Here is a 16,204-nt window from a genome sequence, read left to right as displayed (position 1 = left end):
AAATAGAGAACCCAATAGGGACCCGTCTGAGCACCGGCAGGACTCGACACACTTAAAACCTTGACTTTACGAGAAGGAGGTGAAGAGGATTGGTGGCAAAATCAATGATAAGGGCTGCTCGAAAGACGTCGACATTATTCTTCACTGCTGTTGAGGATCGTCACATTGGGTCGTGGGAGGCAACAGGGCAATAAGGACATGTACAACATGGAGAACCCAACCTGCTTCACGGTGCAAAGTTCAGCAATGCAGTCTGCAGCGTGTCACTATGATGCAGCAAGTCCACGTCACTACACAGTAGCGAAGACGTATTGCATCATCACGGGACGGAGGTTACGCTAAATGACCGCGCACGCCCGTGGCCATCTTGCTCGCAACGATCTGCGCACCACGATTCTGTGTGGAGGATCCGATCGAGGTTCGCTGATGGATGCCAGGTTTTTATAGGAAGAATTTCATTACGTGCTGAAATCCAAACCAGAGGTGACAGACACACCATCAGTGTTTTCAATGGAACTGCACTTTTAATGCCAATTTGTTTTTTTTGCAAGTTTGATTTAAAATTATTGCTATTCATTTCTGGTACAAAACGGTAACATGGCAAACTTTCAACATTGTTCCAACAAATGTGTTGCTATTAATACTATCTTTCAGCACCCTCTCTCCACCATTTGTGTTTTACGAAGGTTCATCCTCACTCTACCTTAGGTGTTCTTTTCAGCGCTAGGTGAGTCTTACATGAAAGGGTCAGGGTGGAAGTTATTACATTATTTCTAGACGACTGAAGATGCTGATAGTGCACCAGACCAAAAGAAAAAAATGCTTTAAACTTTCTAGATCCTGCAGGTTTAATTAATGGCCAGACCAACAGGGAAAGGGACATTTCAGAAATGTCTTGGATAACATTTCACCTACCGTATGCATTAATGTCCATTTCATTTTTTCCCAAGGAAAATTTGCAGCGCTGAAACTATGGATAAAAAACTGACCATTACTTGCAAACTTGATAATTTGAATGCACTGGCAGCCCTCAGCATTTTGAACTGGTGCAGCACTGAGGACGGGATTGAACAGCGTCTGGAGTTTGGCACCTGTGTGTCTGTCTAGAACATTGTTACTTAGCCTGTGCTTCTCCAAATAATTATGACCTAGAAGGTAATGGCACTTCTCAAAACGTGGAAAACTAAAAACATCATCCGCAGGGCCTCTAAATTGATGTAGCCCAGTTGTCAGTCACTGTTTGTTTTTACCAGTGTAATTTTCAAAAATGATAATTCAACATTCAAACTGGTGATAAGGAACATACAATCACAGCAGGTTTCACGTTTATTTATGTATGCTCAGCTAATTAAAGCCATTGCAAATTGATGAAACATACAAAACAAACACAACTAAGTGTAGTGCCCGACCATAACATAGCATTCGTTCGATAAAACATTTTAATAGAGGTCACATATGAAATTACGTGATTGCAATAAAAAGAATATGTCAGACTCTGGCGTAGTACTAGTTGTGAGGCAATACAATATCAATTCATCATTAAAAAAGAAATTAATTCTGCATGCTGTCAACATATTGCCCAGGTCATCTTTATAATATTAATATGTGATGCTACTAGCTGGTTTCAGATCTTGAATCTAAAATTTGGGTTAGTCAAAAAGCGTGTTTGATTAAAATCTCAGTCTGCCATTGCACCCGTTGTGTGATTTTTAAGTGTCAAGGCTCCTAACCTTCAGCTGATAGTGTGCGCTTTTGGTGAGCGCTTGTGTTTACTAGTGTTTCCTGCATTTGTGCTTAATCAAGAGTGCAAGTGAAAGATGATAGTTTGCATGCAACGGCACTTATAAGTGAATTTGCAAGTGAGAAAGGGCACAGTGAGTAACAATTTATTTTCCAGGAGTAACTGGTAAAGTGAGGGCTCTTTACATTTTGTCAGCTTTACTCAAGAATTTGGCCAGGCCGCAAATAGCTTCAGGATGAGAATCGTTGAGCAGGAAATCATGTGTTGCTGGGATAGTTGGGACCCTTGTTTATGCTTGAAGGAGGAACTTCCTGAGGTCGTCTATTAGGGATGGGCAGATACAGAGAAGGTTAGATATGCTCTCTCAAGATTGACCACATAGCCGACACTCGTTGGACGCTGGTCGCGTTCACCATGGTGGTAAGAGATCCAGTGATGTGAAGTTTCCCATCCTGATGAGGCAATGCTTGATTTTGAAACGCATGGCAAAAGTGTCTGTGAGATATTTTTGAATCTCTTTTTTGTTGTAGCTTCTCGGTATAAGATGAGCATGCTTTCGGGCAACGAGGGTCTGGCGTATGTACACTCAAATCATTTTGAAGAGTTTGGCACCTGTGTGTCTGTCTAGAACTTTGTTACTTAGCCTGTGCTTCTCCAAATAATAATGACCTAGAAGGTAATGGCTACTTCTCAAAAAGTAGAAAACAAAAAACATCATCAGCAGGGCCTCTAAATTGATGTTGCCCAGTTGTCAGTCACAGTTTGTTTTTATTGGTGTAATTTTCAAAAATTATTATTCAACATTCAAACTGGTGATAAGGAACATAAAAACAATTGCAGGTTTTACGTTTATTTATTTATGCTCAGCTAATGATTCTTTTTGAATTGCTAAGTTTAACACCTTTTTAACATTTTGGTGTGAGACGTTTTTGATTCAGAGAGGAGTGGCTGTTTTAAGTTTCAGTGCCTCCTGAAAATGCAACAGTCCAAGGATTTTGAGAGACTGGATGGTTCATTTCGGATGCCTCATGCCAAATTAGATATTTTAGAACTATCAACAAAAGGCTTGCGACTACTCTAGTATCAGAAACCTACAGATGACCAGATAGAATTTTGAAACATTTCTAAGCTGCACCTTTATTTCACATTGATTCCAAACGTTTTTCCCAATTAAAAAAAACAACATTTCATCATGGCATAGAGAGACGCACCAAATTTTCGGTCTAACATAAACGCATAGCAAAACATAAATTACATACAAATCAAACAAGCTTAGAAAAAATGAGAAAACTTCAATGTCAAAATATGTACGACATAAACACCATTCATATTCTCATTGTCCTCCTAGAATTTAGAGGACACCAGTCCTTGTATAAAGCACAAAGAACAGGCTGACGTTGCACAGTTCAAAAGGTCCTGCCTGTATACTAGGCTGAAGACAACAACATAATCACATGGGTCATATCACTGATGGGCGTTAATTTCTTTGAACAATTCCCATATGTGCCCCAGAAAGCTAGATAGCTTCAGCCGTAATGCGTACGTATGTCGTACATATTTTGACATTGAAGTTTTCTCATATTTTCTCTGTGCTTTTTTGATTTGGATGTAATTTATGTTTTTGTATGCATTTATGTTCGACTGAAAATTTGGTGAGTCTCTCTATGCCATGATGAAATGTTTTTTCAAAAAGTTGTGACAAACGTTTGGAATCAATGTGAAATAAATCACATGTACTTAGAACTGATTGTCTAGGTGCAGCTTAGTAATTTTTCAAGATCCTATCAGGTCATCTGTATGTTTCTGAAATTAGATATTTCAGCGTTCCTGCTTTGGCAGCGCGCGTGGCATGTACACATTTGAGAATACAAGCCTTTTGTGCCAGGACTTGATCGCATAACATGAATTCCAATCTGATCTGGGCAGTGGCAGAAGTGTTTGGAAGTTTAGATAATGCTCTAAACACCTAACTCTGGGATTTTCTCAGAAAGGAACCCAGTTTCCCATGGAAGGCTTCCGAGCCATATGCCAGTGTGGGAGTTCGTTTGACTTTTACTATCTTCAGCAAAGGTTCTAACATGGGTTGCTTGATGTGTTTGAAAATGGTTTGAAATGCAAATTGTAACGATGCAGCCTTTGGTTTAAGAGAGTTCTCGTGGGTTCGGTGCCCTCCCTTATCGTCTAGCCAGCGTGGAAATTTACCTTTTTAAGGGGAGCACCGGTGCAGGGTTCACCTTACCAACAAAATAGAGATTGACACTGAAGCTGGAATTCAAAATAAAAAGTTTATTCACTCATGAGTGAGACAACGTCTATACAACACCCTCAAGTGTTCCAAAAAGTAGTGGCTTGAATACACAGACCATGGTGCTTATAAACCGAGTTTTCTGCACTGGTAAGCATATGGATACAAATAGAAGGTACAGGCCTACACAGGAATAGTTACCAACAAACATGGGCAGATGGGAAAACACTAGTCAGCAAAGTGGGATGGGGAGCAGGAGTGCTTATGGCAGCACTAAGAGATTGACAGTTGAGTCTGAGACCAGGTATTACGGCAGCTACACATTTTTTAGCAGGCATATTGCTTTTAGCTGAGTCAGGAAGTCAACTAAAATAGACAGCACAGGCAGGGAAAAAGACGAGCAGCAAAGGATGGGAGAATTACGTAGCTACCAAACTGGATGCTACAGACAAGATGGCTTTAGCTTATGCTAACAGAAATTATTTTTGATTTACACAGACGGCCCTTTTAGCATAAGCTAAGAACTTTTCTTATGTTTCTAAAGGGGTACGATAAATGTAATATATATCAATTAACATTATGTTACTGATTTCTTGATCTGTTGCTAAACGGGCATTTACATTTTGGACATTTGTTTTAGATGGTAGACAAGTAGGCTAGATGCCGTTCTTGAGATACGGAGTACTCTCCTTATCTCAAACTGATTCTATGTGCAGCTGGATCTTTTTGTATTTAACGAGTACACAAGCTTTATTGAAATTATTTGGTGCTGTTTGGCTGCACGACCTGCAACCCATTTAGGTATTCTCTGGTTTTTATGACAACTTCATGATTATTGAACTATAGACAACGTGAGTTTGATACTCTTCGTCATTTTTTGGTGTGTGCCCTGAGGAAGTCTTGGGTGAATGCCAACATAAGGCGAAACACGTGTTAGCTCGGTGTCGTTTGTGTTTTGGAAAAGACAAGGATAATAAGAATGAAAGCATTTAGTTAAAAAGATTGGACACGAATAAACAACAAGAAAAACACTGGAGAAGAACACTGTCTAGACTAAAATTCTTTGTCGCGTTAATATATGAGTTTTAGCTCAGGACATTGTGTTTGTTTTATGGTAGACAAGTAGTACAAGTGGAAATATAGAGGGAACAAAACATCTGTGTGATCGACTACAGAGACATCAATTGCACGTTTTCCCCTACTACCAGCATAATGGTTGAACAATTACAAATCTTGATGGTAGCATGGGGCAGCTAAAACACAGGTGGTAGAAGGAAGACTATGTAACAGGTACCAGACCAGCCTGGATGTAGTAAGTAGTATGCCTTAGTTCCACAAAAATAAGTGTGACGTAATGCAAGGAAGCTGCTTCGGCCTCTCACAGACATCTGCAACACTGCAGTACAGTTACTGTGGCCCACTGGTACATCGCCTGTTCTTTGTACACAAAGGGGGCCAGTGGTCATGGCAACATAGATAACAAGGGGTCCATTTCCTTTAGCCAGCCTAGAATTTGAATACACATAGTTTGTTGCTACACTTCTTTTACTATATTCTTCCATTTCTAAAGCAGTCCCTTTTGCTTGTGGGCCCCCATCTTTGTTGGGGTAACAGACTTTGTTCATTGGAGGGATATAAAGTTTGAACCAAGCTAGGCATGAGCCATTGTGAGAGAATGGCAGCGGTGACAACGGTTGAGGAGGAATCTTGCCACAAACCCAACAGTTAGTAGCATTGCTTAGCTGGTGTGTCTGATGCAACATTTGAAGAAATGAATTGTTTCTCAGATTTTGCCGGTATTCCTGTTCATGTTGCGGCAAATCAAAATGAGGATGCTCTTTTCCAGCAAGTGATGTAACAGTAATGTTAGGTAAGGAGGCTCCAGACAGTACTTCCTCCAACACCCACATTACAGTAGCGATGATGGCAACAGTCAAAGTTAGACCAAGAATGCAGATTGTACAGCAGATGCACATTGTTGCAGTGAACTCCTTCTTCTAAGGGGAGCTCTTTTTCATCGTCAAACAACAAAATAGATGGTGTGTTGGACAGGCCGCATGTTCGAGCTGTCCCCCCTCCCCGCAATGGGACCAGGACCCTGGCTCTCCCTGCATCCCCAGCCAGAGTCCACAAACGACCACCCGAAGTACCCTGCAATCCCTCCACTACAAGACACCAGCTCCGGACCCAGCTGGCCCGGGTCACCATCTACCCCACCACATCGACCCGGCCGCCATCTTGGGGCACTGCAGCACGAGGCCGCGTGGCCTCAACTCGACCCTAACCCCGGGCCCGGCCGGCCCCGACATCGAGGCCCCACCATCCTCCCAGGAGGCAGAGTGACCACTTGGCGAGTCAATGGGAGAAGGAATCGTCAACGGCTCTCCTCCGCCAGGTGTCGATCACCCCAGGCCGCCTGGGCGCTGGCTCCACCCCCCTGCTGGGTGTCTGGACTCCCTCATCCCGGACCTCCCGGCCCCCAGGCGCGAGGGTCCGGACATCAAAGGGGACCAGACCTATAACTGGGGCAGGGCCAGACCAGGAAGGCAGTTGTATCCTGGAGTCGAGAGACCCGAGAAGAACTCATCCGTGACTTGGCCTGCTGGCGCTGCCGCGGCCCTCTGCCTCGTGAAACCATCGTCTTGGCCTGCTGGCGCTGCCGCGGCCCTCTGCCTCGTGAAACCATCGTCTTGGCCTGCTGGCGCTGCCGCGGCCCTCTGCCTCGTGAAACCATCGTCTTGGCCTGCTGGCGCTGCCGCGGCCCTCTGCCTCGTGAAACCATCGTCTTGGCCTGCTGGCGCTGCCGCGGCCCTCTGCCTCGTGAAACCATCGTCTTGGCCTGCTGGCGCTGCCGCGGCCCTCTGCCTCGTGAAACCATCGACTTGGCCTGCTGGCGCTGCCGCGGCCCTCTGCTTTATGAGACTATCACCTTAGCCTGCTGGCGCTGCCGCGGCCCGATCCACAGACCCTCCAGCTCGAGGATTGTGAGCTCGCCTTTTACCACTACCTGTACCGATCCGGTACCAAGACTGTCCCGCTACCCCCTTTCCCTACAGAGACTAGAAGTGAGAGGACCCCCGGGTCCAAGTTATCCTGTATCGCTGATATCCTTGCCTTAAGAACCTTATATAAAGCCTTGAACTCGACTTGGTGTGGTGCCTGTTTGTGGGGAGGGAGGGTACTTGTCTGTACGATCGCCGGAGACGGTCCCCCTCGGGGATCTCTCCCTCGGTATCCGGCCGACCCTCAGGGTCCCCGTCTAACATTGGTGGCCAGCGGCGGGATCCGAACCTACGCATAATCGTACAGAAAGTCACTCGCCCCACCACACACAACAACCATGTCAATAGAGAGCGGAACAACGGAAAAATTTCAGATGGAAAAATTGGAAGACTACAACCACCGGGAACTGAAGCAATATTGCATAGAACTTGGACTTCCAACCACAGGTCTTAGCACAAAGGAAGACTTCAAACGAGCCCTAGAAGCTTGGGCAGAAACGGGTACGGCCGAAACGAGCCCCGCACCAACTAAAGAAAGAGCGGATCTCTCCCTGGAAGAGATCCGAGAAAGAGAAAAAACCAGACTCCACGAATTAGAACTTGCCCGACTTCGCTTGGATGGGGAACTCAAGCTGGCAGAACAAAAAATAACCCTGGAACACTTACGGCTCAGGGAAGAGCGGGAAGACAAGCAAAGACAGAGGGAGCTAGAGGAAAAGAGACTAGAGTACGAACATGAGCGCAATCTCAAAGCACTGGAGATTCAGAAACAGAATAAAGACCTCGGGCTCCCCGAACGACCGACCCCGTCTGCCTCGACCGAGCCCAAGGTTCACATCCCCAAAGATGTCATCCGGGAATACCACAAGAACGATGATATCCAGCAGTGGTTTAAAGCCTATGAGGTGGCAATGACCTCCCACCGGATTCCCCGAAGCGATTGGGGAGCCGGATTATGGGGGAGGTTTGTCAACGAAGGGCGGGACGCCCTGCTGCAACTCCCGGACCAGCTAATGACCTCCTACGACCACATGAAGGCCGCCCTCCTCACTCGATACGGGCTCACACCTGAGATGTACCGCCAACGGTTCCGCGACTGCAAACGGATTCCGGGTACAACTTGGGTGGAGTACGTGAACTTTTTTAGCCGAGCCTTCGAGGGGTGGATCAAGGGCAACAAAGTAACCACCTACGAACAACTCTTTGACCTTATCGTATGGGAACACCTGTCGAACAACTGCTTCGTGGAGCTCCGGCAACACCTCCTGGACAGCAAGCTAACCGATCCTCGACAACTCGCCGCCGAAGCCGACCGGTGGGAAAGCACCCGAGTTGGCCGGAGCGCACCCAGCGAAGTATCCAGATCGTATCGCCCCCGAGGGGGAGGAGGAAGTCAGGGTCGGGGGAGAGACCCCGGCCCCTCGTCACCCCCCAGAAACCCCTCGACCCCGGTTGGCCGGGGAAGCCCTGCCGTCCGGGCCGGTTTCCGGGCCAACATTACGTGCCACAGGTGCCAGCGACCCGGCCACTACGCCAGTGATCCCAACTGCCCAAAGAATCCGAACACGACTCCCCGCCAAGTTGCAGCGGCGGCCCTAGGGGAAGAAATAATCCCGGAAGACCAAGAGGAGTACGAGACCGATCCCTCGGAATGGGCACCCGCCGCCATGGCACTGGTCTGCTTAGGGGAGAGAGACATGATTCCGCGGGCCCCCCTTCCCGCCAACACACAGAAGTACGGTCAATGGGTTAACATCAATGGTCGCCGGGCGGAAGCCCTCCGCGACACCGGGGCCAGTGTAACGGCGGTCCGACGCCACCTCGTCACTCCAGACCAAATCTTGCCGAACATTCTTTGCCCTGTTCGATCAGCCGACAACTCCGAAAGCCTATGCCACATGGCCTGCGTCCCCTTCGAGTGGGGAGGAGTAACAGGGATGTTAAAAGTAACTGTCCGCGATGATGCCCCCGTGGACTGCCTCCTAGGAAACGACCTTGAAAGCTCTCCCTGGGCAGCTGTCGAACGGAGGGAGCACCTGGGGATGCTTGGCCTCCCCGAATGGGTCTGCGTCACGACCCGGTCCATGACCGCCCGCGCGGTCCCCAGCCCAGAAGAGCCCGAGTGGCCAGAACCTCCTCCCGCGCTCATCCCAGAGGAGGCCGCCCCGGAAGCCATTCCCTTGACCCAAACCGAAGAAGGACCCGACCAGCTTCGGGACGTCCCTGACCTGGCACAATGGCGGCAGGAGGGAGGCCCCACGCAGGAACAATTCCGGGCCGAACAGAAAACATGTCCCTCTCTCGAAGGACTCCGGCAGCAAGCCCTGGCCCAGAGCACCGGGGATACCTCGGGGACCCACTGGATCTACTGGGACCAAGACCTGCTCTACAGCGAGCAGAAAATTGCAGAACTAGGGGCCAGTCGGGTGCTGGTGGTGCCCCTTCGCTTCCGAGACTTCCTCCTGAACTTAGCCCACGATGTCCCCCTTGCCGGACACCTGGGGCAGGATAAAACCTACGACCGCCTGGTGACCCATTTTTTCTGGCCCCACATGAGGAAGGATGTCACCAACCACTGCAAGGCCTGCCCCACCTGCCAGGCCAGCGGAAAAAGTGGCCGAAAAATCAAAGCACCATTACAACCCTTTCCTGTCGTCACCACCCCGTTTGAACGAGTGGGAATAGACATTGTGGGGCCCCTCGACCCTCGAACAGCCCAAGGACACCGGTTCATCCTGGTCCTTGTAGACCACGCCACCCGCTATCCCGAGGCCATCCCTCTTCGGACTGTGACGGCCCCCGTGGTGGGCCGGGCCCTAATGGGGATCTTCTCCCGGGTGGGGTTCCCCCGGGAGGTCGTCAGTGACAGGGGCACGAACTTTATCTCCAGATATATGAAGTCCCTCTGGCAGCAATGCGGGGTCACCTACAAATTCACGACCCCCTATCACCCGCAAGGAAACGGACTGGTCGAGAGATTCAACCGCACCCTCAAGGGGATGATTATGGGTCTAGAAGAACCCCTTCGACGCCAGTGGGACGTACTGCTTCCATGCCTCCTGTTTGCCTATCGGGAGGTCCCGCAGAAGTCCCTCGGCTTCAGCCCCTTTGAACTACTGTACGGGCACCCCGTCCGGGGCCCCCTCAGCCTAGTCAAGGAAGGTTGGGAGCAGCCTCCCCAGAAAACTCCCCCGGACATCTACCGGTATCTCCTGGCTCTCCGCAACCAGACCCGGCGGTTCCGAGACACCGCCAAAGCCAACCTCGAGGCCAGTCAGGAGGACATGAAGAGGTGGTACGATCAGCACACGTCCTCCATTGAGTTCGAACCTGGACAACAGGTCTGGGTGATGTCCCCGGTTGAGCCCTGTGCCCTCCAAGACAGATGGTCCGGGCCCTTCAAGGTAATCGAACGCAAGGGGCCCGTCACCTATTTAATCGACATGGAGACTGCCCGGAACCCCCTACGGGTCCTCCATGCCAACAGGCTCAAACCCCATTTTGTGCGATCCGAACTCAGCCTCTTGATGGCTACCGATACTGGGACAGAAGAAGACTCCGAACCCCTTCCGGACTTACTGAGGGCCCTCGAGCAGGATGGCTCAGTGGAAGGGGTCCAGCTCTCCGAGGCCCTGTCCCCGGAGCAACGCCAAGACTGCCAAACGCTCCTGAGGCAGTTCGCCTCCCTGTTCTCCCTCACCCCCAGAGTCACCCCCTGGTGCCTCCACGATGTGGACACCGGGGACAGCCCTCCTATTCGACACCGAGCATACCGCGTACCAGACCGGGTACGAGCCTGCATCCAGACCGAGGTGTCCAAGATGCTGACCCTAGGAGTGATCGAACCCTCAGACAGTCCCTGGGCGAGCCCGGTCGTCCTGGTTCCCAAGGCAGCTGCCCCGGGCGTTGCCCCTGAGCTCCGGTTCTGCGTGGACTATCGAGGGCTGAATGCCGTTACCCGGACCGACGCTCATCCCATCCCCCGGGCAGACGAGCTAATTGACCGGATGGGGGCCGCCCGCTACCTGAGCATCTTCGACCTAACAGCGGGTTACTGGCAGATCGGCCTCACCCCTAGGGCCCAAGAACGATCCGCCTTCTCTACCCCAGACGGGCACTACCACTTTAAAGTCATGCCCTTCGGCATGAAAAACGCCCCGGCAACGTTCCAACGGCTGGTAAACCAGGTACTGGCGGGCCTGGAAGACTTCAGCGCCGCCTACCTGGACGACATTGCTGTGTACAGCCACCAGTGGACCGACCACCTCCGCCACCTGCGGGAGGTTCTACACGCCCTCCAGCAAGCCGGGCTCACCATCAAGGCCAGCAAGTGCCAAGTTGGCCAAGGGTCCGTGACCTACCTGGGACACCAAGTGGGAAGCGGGCTGGTGGCCCCTCTCCAACTCAAGATTGCTGCCATCCAGGCCTGGCAACCCCCTACGAGCCAAACGGAGGTCCGGGCCTTCCTGGGGCTCACCGGATACTACCGGCGGTTCGTGAAGGACTATGGCAGCATCGTGGGGCCCCTCACAGAGCTCACCTCCAAAAAGAGCCCCAAAACCGTCAACTGGACCCCGGACTGCCAATCAGCCTTCGAGAAGCTAAAGACCGCCATGTGCACGGCCCCCGTGCTCCAGGCTCCCGACTACAGCCGGGAATTCATTGTGCAGACGGACGCCTCCGATCATGGTGTGGGGGCCGTCCTCTCCCAACTCAACACCGAAGGGGTCGACCATCCGGTGGTCTTCATCAGCAGACGCCTCTTGCCCCGAGAACAGCGCTGGAGCACCATTGAGAGGGAGGCCTTCGCCGTAGTCTGGGCACTCAAGAAGCTCCGGCCATACCTCTTCGGCACCCACTTCCGGGTGCAAACAGACCACCGACCCCTGCAATGGCTGATGCAAATGCGGGGGGAGAACCCGAAGCTGTTGCGCTGGTCCATCTCCCTGCAGGGGATGGACTTCACGGTGGAACATCGTCCAGGCCAGGACCACGCCAACGCCGACGGCCTGTCACGCTTTTTCCGCCTCAGCGAGGAGAGTCCCCAAGAAGATGGCTGACTCTCCCCGCCTTCAGCTGGGGGGGACGCATGTTGGACAGGCCGCATGTTCGAGCTGTCCCCCCTCCCCGCAATGGGACCAGGACCCTGGCTCTCCCTGCATCCCCAGCCAGAGTCCACAAACGACCACCCGAAGTACCCTGCAATCCCTCCACTACAAGACACCAGCTCCGGACCCAGCTGGCCCGGGTCACCATCTACCCCACCACATCGACCCGGCCGCCATCTTGGGGCACTGCAGCACGAGGCCGCGTGGCCTCAACTCGACCCTAACCCCGGGCCCGGCCGGCCCCGACATCGAGGCCCCACCATCCTCCCAGGAGGCAGAGTGACCACTTGGCGAGTCAATGGGAGAAGGAATCGTCAACGGCTCTCCTCCGCCAGGTGTCGATCACCCCAGGCCGCCTGGGCGCTGGCTCCACCCCCCTGCTGGGTGTCTGGACTCCCTCATCCCGGACCTCCCGGCCCCCAGGCGCGAGGGTCCGGACATCAAAGGGGACCAGACCTATAACTGGGGCAGGGCCAGACCAGGAAGGCAGTTGTATCCTGGAGTCGAGAGACCCGAGAAGAACTCATCCGTGACTTGGCCTGCTGGCGCTGCCGCGGCCCTCTGCCTCGTGAAACCATCGTCTTGGCCTGCTGGCGCTGCCGCGGCCCTCTGCCTCGTGAAACCATCGTCTTGGCCTGCTGGCGCTGCCGCGGCCCTCTGCCTCGTGAAACCATCGTCTTGGCCTGCTGGCGCTGCCGCGGCCCTCTGCCTCGTGAAACCATCGTCTTGGCCTGCTGGCGCTGCCGCGGCCCTCTGCCTCGTGAAACCATCGTCTTGGCCTGCTGGCGCTGCCGCGGCCCTCTGCCTCGTGAAACCATCGTCTTGGCCTGCTGGCGCTGCCGCGGCCCTCTGCCTCGTGAAACCATCGACTTGGCCTGCTGGCGCTGCCGCGGCCCTCTGCTTTATGAGACTATCACCTTAGCCTGCTGGCGCTGCCGCGGCCCGATCCACAGACCCTCCAGCTCGAGGATTGTGAGCTCGCCTTTTACCACTACCTGTACCGATCCGGTACCAAGACTGTCCCGCTACCCCCTTTCCCTACAGAGACTAGAAGTGAGAGGACCCCCGGGTCCAAGTTATCCTGTATCGCTGATATCCTTGCCTTAAGAACCTTATATAAAGCCTTGAACTCGACTTGGTGTGGTGCCTGTTTGTGGGGAGGGAGGGTACTTGTCTGTACGATCGCCGGAGACGGTCCCCCTCGGGGATCTCTCCCTCGGTATCCGGCCGACCCTCAGGGTCCCCGTCTAACATGGTGCCATAAGGTCCTGGGCAGGCGTAGGTTTCTTCCCTAACATTGAGACGAGTAGTTACTAAAAGGTTACCCCCCCTTTGAAGTCAGTCTTTAACCACCCAGGACAGTGGCTCAGACAGTCTTTTTCATTAACTAAGTGTCTTTCTTCCAGGGTCGCAGCTGATATCGAGATGTACCAGGGATCGTGTGGTCCGGGAAGACTTCCTCAGGTCATTCAGGTGACACAGCTTGTCCTTTCTTTGTAGCCAGGATGTCGCGGTGATCTGCCAATGCAGCTGGGCTCACTAGGTCTTGCAACACCTTCCGGCAGTGTATCGCATGGACCTATTCTTCCGTTCGTCACTCAAACTGCAGTTCTGGTAGCCAGCATCACTTGCTCAGGGCCTCGCCATCTCGGTGCTAGGGAGTTGGTCCTCTGGAAGGACTTTGTGATGACTAAGTCACCAGGACGCAAGCAGTTGCCCTCACCTTGCGACCTGTCTGGAAGAGTCTCTCGAACATGTTGATAAATAGAAGACAAACTGTCAGTCAACTGGAACAAATAATCATTCATCAATACATAGGGTACATCATGTATAGGGCATGGCTTAGGAATCCCCCAAATATTCATTGGCCTTCCGAAAACCACCTCATACGGTGTGAGGCCAGATTGTGTATGTGGGATCGATCTAATAGATAGAAATGCTAAGGGCAATGCATCAGGCCATTTCAGCGCCGGGACACCCCCGTTGGGGGTAGCTGTATGCGCTTTACAAATGACTAAATAATAAAGATGTGGAAGCCTGTATTTTAGTCAGTTTTAAATTAAGGGTAGAGTTGTAACGTTCCACTAGTCCTGCTGATTGTGGGTGTGTAGGAGAGTAGGGTCTGCAATCCTATGATCACCCAGATTTTTGCTTTTTGCTGCACTGGTTTACGACTTTCCCTGGCTGTGGGCCTGCTAATCAGACCCACAGCCTAGCTGTTCTCTCTATCCAAATTGTACTCAGGTACTGAATTGGCACTGGGCCCTCTCCAAGTCCCTGTACCCAGGGCTGAGGTGCACCCAGAAGTCTCCCAGGGGCTGAAGCATGTATTATGCCACCCCTGGATTGACTAACTAAAACTGACACAACTGGCTGCACGACAGCTGGGGCAAGGTGGTGTACTCACCCTTTGCTTTAGATATAGTATACCTATATCTAACCCTAAAATGGACACACAGATCTCCTATCAGTCACTCCTATGGCAGGCCTTAACAATCCTGAAGGCAGAGTGCTTGGAATCGTGTGAGATGGTGCTCTGGCATGAGCTGAGCCTGTCTGCGGCTTTCGGGATCTATCCCTTAGCCGTTTCCATGATATCGCATACCATATACTCTTAAGTGCATTATAATCCTCGCGGTTAAATGCCAACTCTGGTATCGCTTTATCAAAACATGTCGAGTAAGGTGTCATACGACTTGGAATACTAACCCCTCGCCAATTCTGGCGACGGGGTTAGCATTCCACCCTTCTAGAGGGACACGACATGCATGTAACCTATAACCCGGTTAAAAGTCAGCCTTAGCATCCACAAAATGGATGCTGCCACCGAGACACAAGTCTGCCCTCCTGCTGCTGGGAGTCCTCCCAGAGCAGGAGATAAGGACAAAGGGTTTCCTGCCAGGGGCGGTGCCAGCACCGTCCCAGACAGGGTTTTGTGTATTGTAGGTAGGCAGGGCTTCAGAGGAAGGTGACTGCACGTAGCACCCCGGTGCTCACTGTGCATAGGCTGGCTTGAACCAGTTCCAGGGACACTCCAGACCCTGTGCTGGGGAAAAGCCCGCCAAGGAAGTGGGTGTAACCACCCCCCTCCTGGTCCCACCCATAGGGCAGGACCTAGTCGCGTGCCAGCCCCCTTTTCCCAGATAAAGGTAGGGACTGGCCCCCTTCCAAATCAGATCATCTTTGGAATCAAGACACGACTTTCTACGAAAGGACTTCACGATTTCTTCCTCAAGATTCTCCCTTGTGGCTAAGGAGTAGTCACCCTGCATCCGCAGGCACCATCCAAGAACACTGCGGTCTGTTGCACGTCCTTCCTCCGGAATCCGACTGCCCAGCTCGACGAGACCCGGCTTCCCTGGCACCTCTGACCTCTACCCACCTCTACAGCACAGCTGAGAACCGTGGGTGTGACGAGACCTCGAGGGACCGGCCATCGCCAAGACTGCACGACTTCTGCACAGCAAGCCCACCGAGTAATTTCCTGGTGAGTGCTTTGGGGTCCGAGAAGCCCCCACCCTGAGCAGCTCCAGCACCGAAGAGCAGCCCCCCAGCATCTCCACGATCGGCGTGGGGCCCTTCTGCTTTCTGCTGCTCACCGCGTTGTTTGGCTACTAGCCCGCTGGCTTGTGGCCTTCCGAACGACGCCCGACGACAACACTGCTGCTGGTCTGGTTGCTCCAGACTGGCCCTTGCTTCCCTCCATCGGAGAAGTACTCTGGACCCTCCTGGTCCGGCTAAGACGCCATTTTAGGTCCACCGCGTGGGCCTTGCATTTGCCAAGACTTGTTGCCCAATCCTGGGTCCAGCGACGTCGACAGCAAGAACCTTCGTGGGACAGCTCGCACCTCCATCCTGGTCGCCGACAACGCCTCCTGGTCCGAGAGACTGCAGAGCCCAGCAGCGCCCACTCACCTGACTGCGGTGACTTCGCCCGGTGCCATCCTGGTGCCCACTTAATCACTGGCTAGTGATTCAAGAACTTGGTCCCCTCTGCTTTCAGGTTTCCTTCTTCCTTGATCCAGGCTTGGATCCATCGAACTTTTCTTCACTGGTCGCCTGCCAGCAACTTCTTCCTTCCAGGCTCCTGGTCCGGCACGAGGATTCC

At 52.1% G+C, this 16,204-nt stretch overlaps 1 protein-coding gene across 6 annotated transcripts in view; it reads left to right on the top strand.

The window, feature by feature from the left end:
- Positions 1-343: 343 nt before the first annotated feature.
- Positions 344-16,204, top strand: part of LOC144824554 (uncharacterized) — a 776,466-nt gene continuing 760,605 nt past the window's right edge. For 3 of the 6 annotated variants that reach the window (XR_013609011.1, XR_013609010.1, XM_078683611.1), the window contains exon 1: positions 344-483. The gene's annotated coding sequence lies outside the window, so the exon portion shown is untranslated. Of the gene's footprint in view, positions 484-950; positions 1,156-16,204 lie in introns of all 6 variants that reach the window. The other 3 variants (XM_078683614.1, XM_078683612.1, XM_078683615.1) reach the window with 2 other exon arrangements.

The sequence above is a fragment of the Lissotriton helveticus genome, chromosome 3_1 (genome assembly GCF_964261635.1).
Source record: "Lissotriton helveticus chromosome 3_1, aLisHel1.1, whole genome shotgun sequence".
Lineage (NCBI taxonomy): Eukaryota > Metazoa > Chordata > Amphibia > Caudata > Salamandridae > Lissotriton > Lissotriton helveticus.
This window is presented reverse-complemented; position numbering and strand designations above follow the sequence as displayed.